This window comes from Nyctibius grandis, chromosome 4 (assembly GCF_013368605.1).
Source record: "Nyctibius grandis isolate bNycGra1 chromosome 4, bNycGra1.pri, whole genome shotgun sequence".
NCBI classification, from domain to species: domain Eukaryota; kingdom Metazoa; phylum Chordata; class Aves; order Nyctibiiformes; family Nyctibiidae; genus Nyctibius; species Nyctibius grandis.
This window is the reverse complement of record NC_090661.1, coordinates 12,210,935-12,222,941: the sequence shown is the minus strand read 5'-3', so window position 1 is coordinate 12,222,941 and position 12,007 is coordinate 12,210,935. Positions and strand designations below refer to the sequence as shown.

The 12,007-nt window shown below is 46.1% G+C and overlaps 1 long non-coding RNA gene across 1 annotated transcript; it reads right to left on the bottom strand.

Moving 5' to 3' along the window:
- Positions 1–292: 292 nt before the first annotated feature.
- LOC137662736 (uncharacterized) lies at positions 293–5,147 on the bottom strand. The gene is made up of 3 exons (XR_011048047.1): positions 4,980–5,147; positions 4,561–4,723; positions 293–707 (listed from the first exon to the last, which is right to left on the bottom strand). It is a non-coding gene; the product is annotated as an uncharacterized lncRNA (long non-coding RNA).
- Positions 5,148–12,007: the final 6,860 nt, after the last annotated feature.

The following is a 12,007-nucleotide window of genomic DNA, read 5'->3' as shown; positions in this document are numbered from 1 at the left end:
CAGAACAACTGCACTCACTTTTCCCCATTGGTCATTATTTTAAATTCCTTAATAAATAAAATAAGCACAAAAAAAATAACCCTTTCTACCTTAGTCAGTGTGCTCACTGCTCACATCGCTCTTCTGCCTATCAAAGGAGCTTGCTCTAGCACCAGCTTTATACACTGTTATTAATATCAATTAATTAACTAACTAATAGAGCTACTTGCCATGGCTATGGCACACAAACAGCTTTTACAGGATCCAGGCATAATGGCTTCTTGGAAACGCTCACCTGTCGTTATTCCTGTCATCGCCTATTTTCTGAGCACACGACAGTGATTTGCTCAGGCAATGCAGATCTCACCAGGAGGAACCTACCAGGGTGTTTGTGAGGATGTTTGAGCGTGATTCGCACAGGTCTGTGCCGGCTGCTCTCGCCCACAACTGCACAAGGCGCCCGTGTCCTTTCACCTAATTTGGCCAACAAGCCTAATTTGAACATGTTAGTATCTCAGATGGGATTAAAACCTCAAGCATTGACATGAGACAGTTTCAAAAGCAGCCTGGGCTTTCTTAGTGTTGACATTTATTAGCTGTTTCAATGCCTACCAGAGCATGGGGATTTCTCTTTCCACTCCGAAGAGGCTTGTGCAGCTCAGCCCTGACACGTCATGCAAGTGCTGGGGAAGCCCAGGACCTCTGGGGCGTTGGTTCCTTGGTCCTGACTAAAAAAGGAAAATAAAACCACTTAAAAACCTATTTAAGATCAGGCTTTGCTTAGACACCTTTAGAAAGTCCCTCCCACAGTATAGCTGGGACTGAAATCTTGCATTCGGAGCAGCTGAAGGTTGTGTTTTCCCAGCCGTTTCCTTTGCCAGCGAGGCATTGGGCTGTTTTGCTCTTTCCAAGCTGTGAAGTCAACCACCGAGTCTGCCTGCGAGGGAGAAGCATGCCTCATTTCGCAGCCGGGCTTTCCCCCCTCCCAGAGCGATTGTGTTGGCCCTGGGCTGCTTTTTCCCAGAGAAGGTGGGAAATGATGGAGGGGTACAGTCTGCTCTCACATGGGTCCCCCTCAAAAAGCTGAGCAGGGCCCAGTCACTCAGTGTGTGGCTGCTCCCTATGGGGATGGAGGTGGCATCTTCTGCATTGCTGTTGTGCTTTAGCATGGCCATTGCTGGACTGTGAGGATTGCATGACGCCCAAGGGGGTCGCTGCTGGCCCGTGGAGCATCCTGGGGAGATGGTTGGCCAGAAACAACCTCCACCCCAAGCCTGGTCTCGCAGCATAGCCGTACATGGCTGTGCTTGCAAAAGAAACTTGTCCTCCTGTGCTCCCGCATGCTCCCTTTGCTGTCACCATTACAGATGGCAAAAGCCAAACCCACAGTTGCTCTCAGGCCACCTCTGGCCAGCAAATACACCCCGCTGGCAGGAGAAAGTCTAGAGTGTATATTCCTTGAAATCATATTTCCAAGGGCTGGGCAGCCAAGGGCTGGGTGCAGGCATGGGGCACGATACAAGTACCAGCTTGGCAGAACATCTCACCAAAGGAAAAGGGAAAAAAAACCCCCACACCGGGTGCCAAATGCCATCGCCAGGCTGGGCTGCTCCCCGGCCTTTCTGCCATCTCCGCAGAGCACGGACCAGCCCTGCACAGCTTCGAAGGCAGCTCTGTCTCTGCTTCCCCTCCTCACACCACTCACTCCTACTGGTGTCCCTGCAACCCAGCTGACAGAGTACCAGTTTGCAGGCGTTTACCGCCCAGCAAACACTCTGTCGCTGCAGACTGGTGCAGTTGTGTTAGCAGAAAGCTCCTGGGCAAGCGCTGGGCCTAGGGCAGCGTGTGCTGAGCCCGCACCACCCCCGGGCGCATGGTGTTGCACGGCCGCTCGCTGCTCTCCCGGTTTTCTGTACTTTTCTCATTTTTATCTCGCCCCTCCTGATCAGCCCCGACTCTCTACGTGCTGAAGCAGGGTGAGAAGACTGACGCGATTTTTCCAAAGCCCCCGGCTAGTTCTGGGACCCACAGCACAGAGCTCCGCCAGCTCCTGCCTCGGCAGGCTGGCCAGGCAGCTGCAGCTGCTCCCCCAGAGACGGGGAGAACAATAAGAAATACCAGATCTGCCGCAGGAATGTGGGAGATACCGTGGCGGGGGGCCCTGGTGAGTCTGGGCAGGATTTGCGCATGGCTTGGACATAGACCAGAGGTTGCCACTCGAACAGCCCTGTCGTCGGGCCGGGGTGACTCGGGGGGTGCGTCGTGGGGCCCTGCCTCGCCATGGCCCCCGCAGGGAGCTGGACGGCAGATGGCAGCCGGACACCACCGCCCAGCCCTCAAACAGCTCACGGGAGAGAAGTCTCTCCTCGACAGGCTCGTAATTAATCACATCTGCAGATCCTGTTTTGAAAGGCAGTCACACAGATGCGGTACCACACGGGTTTTTTACCGCTGAGTCGGTAGCGCCCTTGGAGCTGCGTCACTTGTGTACGTGCAGCAACACACTGCTACTGCAGGAGGAAAAACCCACTCTTCCTTTGCAAGGGAAGCACACGTAATGCCAGACCAAAACCTTTTCTTAGGGTTTGGATGACTTATCTCACCAAAGAAAAGCAAAAAGAGTGAGGAGCAGGCAGATTACGAACGACAAGGCTGTCGGCATACCCAGTCATCACGGCGTGGTGGGCTGCTGCCTAACTGTGAAGGCTGAGCGGCAGGGATACACCTCACCCCTCCTGTGCTCTGGGCACACTGGTTACCCCGATTTATTCAGGTGACTGAAACCAGGGTCTGCACCCACAGCTGCGAAGGCCTGACGCTGATTTGAGAGTCATACAGTTACTCTGTTGCATAACATTTTCCCTCAATGACTTACAAACTTTAATCCAATTTTGAAATGTAGGGGAGGTTGAGTTGGATTACATTAGCTTAACTGCTCATGTCATAAACTCTTGAGAAGTGGGACTGGAGGTTTTTTCCTCCAGAAATCTTTTGTTGTCCCACAAAATCCTTGTTTTTTTTCTTAGCTCAGACACAAAAAGGGGGAGTTTTCAGCTTCCAAAAATAAATCAAAGACACCATGATGCCTGGAGGGTATTTGTTGCTCCAGAGGAACGTGAACCTGGTGGTTTAGTTTAAGACAGACTAAGCTAACTCTCGCATTTTCTACATTCCTCTTTTTCCTGATATATCAAGATCGACAGGTTTGAACTGTTGTTTTAATGAAAACCTACTACTCCTGAGAGGGTTTCCTGTTTTAGAAAGATGATATTTCAGAGCTACAAAATTCCAAACAATTTGACTTGCTATCACCTTCGTCAGGTCCCTTAATCTCCTTATGCCTCAGTTGCTCACTGGTGAAACATGAGTGATATCTACGCATTACAAAAGCACACAGAGCTCTGCAAAATACTCAGTTGTCCCTAAAAAGAGAGCTCTTTAAGCGATACCATGAGAAACTGAAATTGTATCCACAAGGTGCAAACCAGAGATTGCTGCGTGAGGCCTTGGAAAGGGTCATGCATACAAAGGCAACCCCTGCATGACCAGAGCCCCCTGGCACCATCCCCTGCCAGCCCCTTGCAGGGGCACCTCCACCTCCTCCACCCTTAGGCATGATCACTGTTGGCCAGAAAAACTCCTCTGAGCTCTTGGGTAACAACCGCAAATTGAAGCAGCCTTTAGCTCTCTAATTAACTGAAGCTAAACCACCACGTAACTAACCCCGAAGTGTCAGGAAAATTAAGCCAGTAGTCATAAAGTGATGCTGTGCTCCAGCCAAGCCCTCTTTCGTCATCTCTAACCCAGGCTACTGAATCAATCCCAGGTAGGTTTTCTACTCCCTTGTGCATGTGGAGCTCCAGAAACATCCTGGGGTAAATATAAAGATGACTGAACTGGGCATTGCATCTCTGGACAGTTTTCAGAGCTTAAGTTCTGCAACTCAGAGCAACAAATTTTGCAGGTAAATGCAATTCACTTGTTGGAAGGCTCGAGTATTTGTGTTAAACTTGCAAGTACAACAGGACTCCCTGAATATGTTTTTGCTCTTGGAAGTTGATCCTCAGCTCCCAGTTTTATTAATTCTGCAATCCAAAATGTTTTCTTTGCTGTTTTTTTCTTGTCTACTAAAGGCAATTAGGATTTTACAACTGTTCTAACAATTTAGAAACTCTAATATGTAAAAACACTTTCTTGTGTTACAAAAGTTTCTCTGAATTGTAAAATACGTTACAAAGGGGAGGGAGTCAGTCCCTTGCACAGTTTGGGCTGGTCCCCTGGCAGAAACTGACCACTGGCAGCTTGCAAGGCATGGAAAAAAGACTTATTGCCCAGATCCTGGAAACACAGTCAAAGCTGCCTTAGCTGGGCAAATCAGCACCGATTTCTCAGCACTAGTTCCTGAAGGTACAGGTCTACTGACGTCAGGGCTGTCATCCTTATTGCAGGGCTCAGAGCCCTTGAAACGTTTTATCAGCAAGCCCTAGTCCAGCCCACTGCACAGAAAAGCTCTTCAAATGCTTCTGATTGGGATGGCTGGGACATGAGAATGTCGAGTGGTCTCGATGCCTCCCCACTCACCTGCTCCAACTGTGCAGCAGCATGTTTTAGGGATCTCTGAAATACGCACTTTGAGAAGCCAGCTGCTCTCCTGTTTGACTCAGAAATCCTCCTGGAACATTGCTGCTTCCTGTCTGAACGCCTCTTTTAAAGCAAAGTTTTCTTCCTGCTGTGCCAAAGCAGCCTATAAATAAGGAAAAGACAGCAAAGTTCAGGAAAACAACTTATCTGATATGCAAAAGCTCACAGGTGCAACATGAAGGAATGCACAACGCTCAGGATTACATGCCCATTAGGAAAATAGGAAAGCCACTAATGATTTTCAAAGCTAGACTCTCACTCATTATTCCTATCTGGCTATTATTTTTGGGAGACTTAAAGATTCCTTTTATCAGGGAATGTTTCCTGATAATTTCTTACAGAAAGAGTATTGCTCTTACCCCTTTGCTTTTCAGGTAGGTGAAGCACTTCATAAGCTGCTCTCTGAGCACGGCTCAAGGGCAGGAGTAAGTGGGATTTTTGGGGGTGAGGGAGGCTGAGACATATCATCTTGCTGGAAGAGCCAGAGCAGAGCCAGCAGCCATGCCGACCAGCAGCAGTGCATGCTGGTGGTGGGATGACAGTTCACTGTCCCACAGAGCTGTCGATAAGCCACTTTGCCTTCTAGTGCAGCAGCGTAAAGCTGCATGTGGGCTCATTTTCTGTTTCCCCGTGTTCTGCAACGCAGACAACTCCCGGAGTCCCAAGGACGCAGGATGAAAAACTCATCCTTCCTTTTGGCCCGGATCCTGAACAGACATATGCACATGCTTAGCACTGAGCACGTGAGTAGCAACACTGATCTCCATGGAGCAATCCACATGCTTGAGCCTCTGCACGTTTGGGAGCGGGAGAGAGAAGGACACTTGGTTCTTGGGTTGCCTGTTTTACATACCACTGGTAGAGATCCCACCCAAGAGAGAGCCATGCGGCAGGATGGCACTGAACTATATAGCTGTTTTTATTTCCATCATTTGTGGCCTTGCAGAGACCTGCTACAAATTATCTGAGATATTACACCCCAGATGAGTCGAAACAACAGGTCTTGCTGCAGACTGTTTTTAATGGGATGATTTAGTTACTGCTTTCCTCCCACCATGTCTTCTTCTTTATTCCCACTAGTGACACGTTGGCTGCAGAGAAAAGTTATTCATGCTCTAGAAATGTAATATTTACTCAAAACAATTTTTATTTGCCTTGGCTTCTTCCCAGTGCCATAAAGTGATAGCCAGCCCCAAGTGCTTACATAGACAACATGTGCATCTGAGTCATATTTATGATCCCAGTTATAAAAAGCACACAATCTTGTTGTTTGGTGCAATAGGATGGGGCTGAAGGCATCAGCACGTCTTGAGCATAGCCTGTCTCTGGAATCTGCAGAAATTTGCCATGCTCCAAATTTAGAACTTGTGGGTGGAAGCTCAGGCAGGAGCCAACTTTTTATACCATTACATCACAGGAATTGAGGGCTTCGTGCCAAAGGATCCAAGGAAATTAATAAAGAGCAGAGGCTGTCCAGCTGTTTGAATTTAAAGTCACGGCAGAGAGGTAATTATTAATAAAAGTAGCCTTATTCAGAGCATAGTAATCTCATTGCTTAAATTGAACATATCCCCTCTTTACTGCAACTTACTATTCTGTTGGAACTTGTAAAGATAATAGTAAGGAATTAACATCTGTAAGAGATAGGCTCAGTGAAGCCGAGATCGTTCTTGACAGAGGACATGCTTCAGTGGTAACTTTCCAGCTAAGTAATGCTCAGCGAGCGCACGCGTTTGCCAGTGGCACCACCGCTCCCCTGGCTGGAGGAGGTGGCTGGAACGTGGCGTGCATTTTTCCAGCTAAAACACACAAGGTCTCAAATGGACAGCGATCAAAGCTGTATCCAGCTAATCTGAAGAGTAATTCAACTTGTTTGACCTCCCTGCGCTGGGGCAGCCAGCATAAGCTCAAATGTCACAGCCTCCCAGGGGCTGACGGTAAAGCATTGGGGCCCGTTACCAAGAGGTGCGGGGTGACCCGACCGACCTTCCAGCTGGTTTGGGAGGCACTGTGCATGCCCACCGCCCTGGCAGTGAATGGCCCTGTGTGCCAATGCTGGGAGGGGGGCATTGCCTGTGCATCTTAGCGCCATATCCCGACAGACCATGGAGCCCAGGTCTGCTAGATGCTGCTTTCTGCACCTCAAAAGCACAGCACACATGATAGGCACCTTCCTAGCTCCAACAGTGAACTTGCAGACCCCAGCAGGACAGGCTCCACAGAGGAAAAATACTAGGTCTGCACACAGAAAGGGGTCGTGGTGTTTAGGTGCTGGGACTGCATGCCAAGGGCTGAACACAGGCTTGCCACAAAACATGTAACCAGGAGAATATAGCAGTGTCTTTATAAAAGCAGTTCCCCTGATGCTTAAACCACAGAAATGTTGGTATGCAGCTACAGGGATTTACAGCTTATACTCTCCTCAAGGGTATGCAAAAGCTATGAATAATTAAATATTTAGTTCTAGGTTCTCTAGGAAGTTCCCCATTCCCATTTTACAGATAAACAAACTGAGGTGGGAAGTAACTAAAAGCAAACCAAATGTCAGAGTTCTCAAAGAGATGCTCCTGCACCCACAGATATCACATCATGCTTGCACATGTACTTCTTGCAGCAGCACATACCAAACAGCTTTACGCATCCACGCCTCACCAGGAGCCACAGCAAAGACCACAACCTGCAACTCCCAACATCCCCTGCTTTGGTCTAAGCATCCACACACATATAGCATCCCTTTCTCCAGGGACAGCAGATTTAAAAAAAAAAAAAAAAATCACTGTCCACAGGGTGACAGTTTCCACGATGGGAAGATGACAGTTACTGGTAGGGAAAAGTAAGAAAATAGCAGAAATCAAGTCATTCTCTATTTCTTAAACATGGTGTTTCCACTTGCAACACAGGCACGCGTGTGCAGGGAGTGTTATAAGACTTCAGGCTGCTCTAGACTCAAAAGACTCTATTACTAGATAAACTTCTCATATTTTACCTAGAAAAAAACGATGCCAACCATTCAATTCCTGCCAGAGAACCCACTGAGGGATCCTGGCCCTGCTCAAGTACAACGCTTCAATACTGTATGTTTTTCCCAGTGTGTAGCTGATCATGCTGGACCATGTATTTTATTCTTTGTGAATAGCTATGAACATCTAAAGATTAAAAAAACTCAGGTTTATTAAACATTCCATTTATAGTTAAGAGATGCCCTCCCACGATACGTGACTCACAGAAGTAAGCTGAGGAATTGCAGTAGGTGAGGAGATCCTTTGGCTGCTGCATCGCTGTGTGATGGGAGACATCTTGCTGGGTAGGAACCTGGAGCTGGACTGGCTCTTGGGGCTGGCTTGTCCACACGGCTGCAAGCTGAAAGCATCTGACATGGCTCTGAAGCATTTCTCCACTTCAACAAAGAATGGCATAAGGAGACTTTGAGGAGGGACAATACAGGGCTTTCCTTGACTGCTAAAAATACCTGCAATATAGGACTTAAAAGGAAAAAAAGACTTAAGTAATGGGATACCTTGAAGAGGAATTTATTTTAAAAAATTACTATTGGGGACAGAAAGCACCCCAAAAACTATCACCAGATATTTGTCATGGTAAAAAGACAAAAGACTCCTTATTTCCTACTTGAGCGCCCCAAGGCATGTTCCATTTAAGGAGTGAAGTAGCCATTTTACCCAGTCTCATGCTGTTACTCCACAGCTTTTCCGTGCATGCTCCATCTTGCGCTACAGAGAGTCTGCAACCACATGCCACTGTGCCTCTGACGTGTGGATAGAAGGTGGAAGAAAAAAGTCAGCCAAATAAGCAGTCTTAAGGATACTGTCATGCACCCCAGAAGCTGGGAATGCCTACCTGTCAGAGCCAGACAGTGGATACTCATCGTCCTCAGACCTTCCTTTCAGATACTGCGGGATAGTAACCTCACTTCCTGGAGTGCCGCGTCAGACAAATAATTGTAATAAGCAAGCGATTCTATGGAAATAGATTAAACACTTCAAGCTATAACCCAACGAGTTTCTAACCCATGGCTAATCTCCAACTCTCTTCCTGCTGAAGTCAGCAGCAATCCTTCCCACCCTATCTACAGTCAATAGAAACACAGCAAACATTTACAAATTTGGAGACCTTGCCCATTCTTACAGCTGGGCAAGAGTTGCATTTCCAAAATGCTATTTAAGCCGCACAGAAACTTCTTTAGCAGAAGTCCCTTTGTCTCCAGCAGACGATCCCTTATTTCACTATGGTTCTAGATGCAACCAACCATCATCCTATTTAAAAGTCGTTCCCTTAGTCATCATCTTCCAACAATGGTAGCAATAAATACATCTGATCAGTTAATTTACTTTCTGCAATCATGAAGCTAGACTAACAACCTGTTTTATCTTCTGACACGTAGCTTGTAAAACCAGCTCAAACTAGTAGCACAGAAATGAATACTAGTACATAAAACATGGAAAAGAGTTTTATGAGAAGGTGGGTTTGTGGCTTCTTGTTTTGACTTTTTTCCATGAGATTTTTAAAAGTCTCAAACCCTGAAATTAAGGAACCTCGGTGGTGCCTTATTTCCCAGTAGTTTCTTTAAAAGATGAGTTGTTCAGAAAGCATGGAAAGTATTAGAGTCATTGCTTTGATGTCTGTAATAGAAATTTGGGATGCGATATGAAAGAAATAAGGAAAGTGCTGTTATTTCCTTTTGGAATGGCAGTCTGACATGACTGGTGCTGTTATACAACAGAGCGACCGAACGGCAGTGCACACGCTAACCCAGCAGCGGGCCGAGGAACTCGTCCTAATCAAGTTTATAGCTGGATGCTAATGGGCTCAGCAAACAAACACTCATGTTTATTATAACAGAATGAACAGAATGTACCACAGAGAATATGACTCACTTTTCCATAGGACGCCTCTCTATTCTCTGGGTTTGAATAATGAAATATTGCACCTCTCACTTGCAGTTTGTTTTACAAAGTTTTAATGAGTTCATCCCAATGAGTTGTAGCCCTGCCACATAAAAACTGATTCATTTGCCTTGTGAAAATAAGCGTGCCTTTTGACAGGACACTCTGCACTAGGCCCTACTAAATCAGCAGAGAGGCTAGACTCGCCCACAGGTGGTTTTAGTCTTGAGTGCTTTTTGAAAAAGAAAATATGCAGTCAGCTTCAGCAGCATGTCTGCTGTTTTCCCTTGGGTGACAGGCTGTCCTCCTGCATCCAAAGTATCCCTCCTTCTCTGTACAGAGTTTGTCTTTTAAACTGGGGCTTTAAAACCATTACTCTCTGTAAGAAAAGAGTTTGTTTTGAAGCAGAGTTTGGGAAAGGGACATTTAAGAAATGATTACATTTTTATTTCAAAATATGCAAAAACAAAAAAAAAAAGCTGCCTACTAACTCACAGGAAATTCTGATTAAAGTAGGTGTCCTTATAAGACCCTCCTGCAAGAAATTCAAATGAAGGGCAGGGGAGGGAAAGAGATTTTTAAGTAAACAAGTGAGAAGAGCCAGGGAAAACAAGAGCAATGAGCAGAGTCTCAGGTGGCCAACTTGGCGGAGCGGGGCGTGAAGGAAGGAAGAGGCTGTGGGACAACGAACCGCTGGCATTTACAGTAGTTGAGGAGTCTCCAGAGGTTGTGACTTTGACCACAAGTTGCTTAATGATACTGTATGCTCCTTTTCCTTCACATCCAGCCCCAGTCATGTGGGTAAATCCCCCTTCGAGCCAAGAGAGTGGACACAGGTGCACGGGTGGTGGTGTGGATGGTGCTGTTTGAGGGAGGAAGAGGAGGAGCGGCAGAGAGGGTGTTTCACTGCCCCTTGAAAATACAGGAGTCATGATGAGAAAAGACAGCTCCTGACTCAGGTCTCGGTCCCTGGACGGGAGAGGGCTGGTGAATAACAAGTCAGGGACTGAGGGACTGCCCTGTGATGTAGACAGGGCCAGTTGCAGCTAGAAAGGTTTTTTTTTTCTCCCCCTGAAGTCAGTGGAGACCTTCAAGTGACAGAAGAGAATGATGAGACAGGAGAAATGGTGTGTTTGTCACTTCCCAGCAACAGATGCAGGAGAGCAGAGGATCTGCTAGCAAAGAGGTGGATGTAAGCTGTCACTTCAGAGATCAACTTGTTGCTGTGGCTTTCTACCGAGCATCGACAGTTACTGCGAAAGACACTTGATTCAAGTTTGTGGTGGAGATTAACCTTGGCTAAGACTCTGCAAGTTAGAAAACCATTTCAAGTTAAGAAATGAACTATTCCCCAGGTTAAAGACTTCTCAGGCTATATCTCATCTCTGTGGGAATTTTTAGTGTGGATCTGAAAATGCATTGTTTGAAAGTTATTTAAGTACCCTTTTGCAGCCTGAAACACTAGCTGCAATAATGGAGAAACTAACTGAATGACAGAAAAGCAAACCCTAAAATAGTTACCATTAACACCAGGAAGGCTGCGGGGGGTGTGTTATCCTGTGGTTTTCTGTGCTTGGTAGCAATGTGTCATCATAAAAAGCGTACATTTAAAAGCTGAACAATGCCGTGCATGGTGTCACCTTCCCAAGGGCTAACTGTGCAACAGCTTCTCCAAACTGCTGAATTTCCACTGCTGAAGCAGTTCATTAAAAAAATACTTATACAGCTGGGAATTATAAAGCTCTGCAAGAGCCTGTAATGCCAAGGACCTTCATTTGGAGGCACACCTACGTTTCTAGTGCTTTGGAAGCTGGTCTTTTCCAAAAATCTTTCTATAGACGCTAAAGCAAGGATTAATCTGGCCACAGTCCATTCACCATGAGTGATTATGTCTTAAAGGGACATTCCCTCTCTTTAAAAAATTCTGATTCTTCACATGTTTCTGGTTAAAAAAAAACCACAAAAGAACCAACCCTTGTGCCTGTGTCAGTGTCTTAGATGTATAAATTTAAACATTCCAGTGTAAGCTAAGATTATCTTGCATCTTGCCCACTGAGACATGTGGGTTTGGCTTTATAAGACTCCATAACTGGCCTGCTTGAACCCTGTCCAGCAAGTTTTCATCTAAATTGATTAGGACTTGGAACATATTTTCTTGGACAAATTGTGTTCTAATGAATAGAACACTCCCTCACAGCTGTCCTGCCAGAAAGCCAAGATTTTTTCTGTCTAGAAATCATCCCAAAGTGACCCTTAGATAAAGTTCAGAATCCATTTTCATTTTTTAATTAAGAAAAGGTTTGCTTAATTCCATTCCATACATTTCAGTGCTAGGCAGCTGACACATGATTCTCCCTAAACATTTTATTTTAAAGAATTTGGTTGTGATGTCAGATCTGCCACAGACAATACATTTCTAAACACACTGTTTACATTAAATGCAAAGCATAAAGACAGCTTCAGCAGGGGGAGAAGTCTCTCTCATC